We start from the raw sequence: 462 nt of genomic DNA, 5'->3' as shown, positions 1-462 counted from the left end.
AATCAATTATATGTTTATGTTCATGCACGGGGAAATGTATATATAAATGACAAGTACTGAAGGGGAAGGAAAAGGATGAAACTAGATCCAGTGGGACTTTAGGGAGGTCAGGTGCTTGGAGCTGGATATCCAAAAACGGCTGTCATCTGATATTTTCAGGAGCGAGGTGGCGCATCTAGGAGTCAGAATGGTGATGTAAAAGGTTACCGAGTGTGTTTTAGGCTACTGGGTGCTATCAGGCAAAAATAGCAAAAATAAGAGGAAGATCTTTTAATATTAGGTTCAGTCAAACATATGTTCCAATTATTAATTGTGAAGAGGAGGATCTTGACGGAATTACAGCTAACTTACATATGCAAGAAAACGGTACAAGGGACTAGAGATAAACTAGTGAAAAAAATGTGGGTCTTTATTGGAAAACAAGAATGATAAAGGGACAAACGTCTGTATGATTGTGTAAAG

This window comes from Penaeus monodon, chromosome 29 (genome assembly GCF_015228065.2).
Source record: "Penaeus monodon isolate SGIC_2016 chromosome 29, NSTDA_Pmon_1, whole genome shotgun sequence".
Taxonomy (NCBI): Eukaryota; Metazoa; Arthropoda; class Malacostraca; order Decapoda; family Penaeidae; genus Penaeus; species Penaeus monodon.
The sequence above is the reverse complement of the archived record's forward strand: the minus strand, read 5'-3'. Positions refer to the sequence as shown.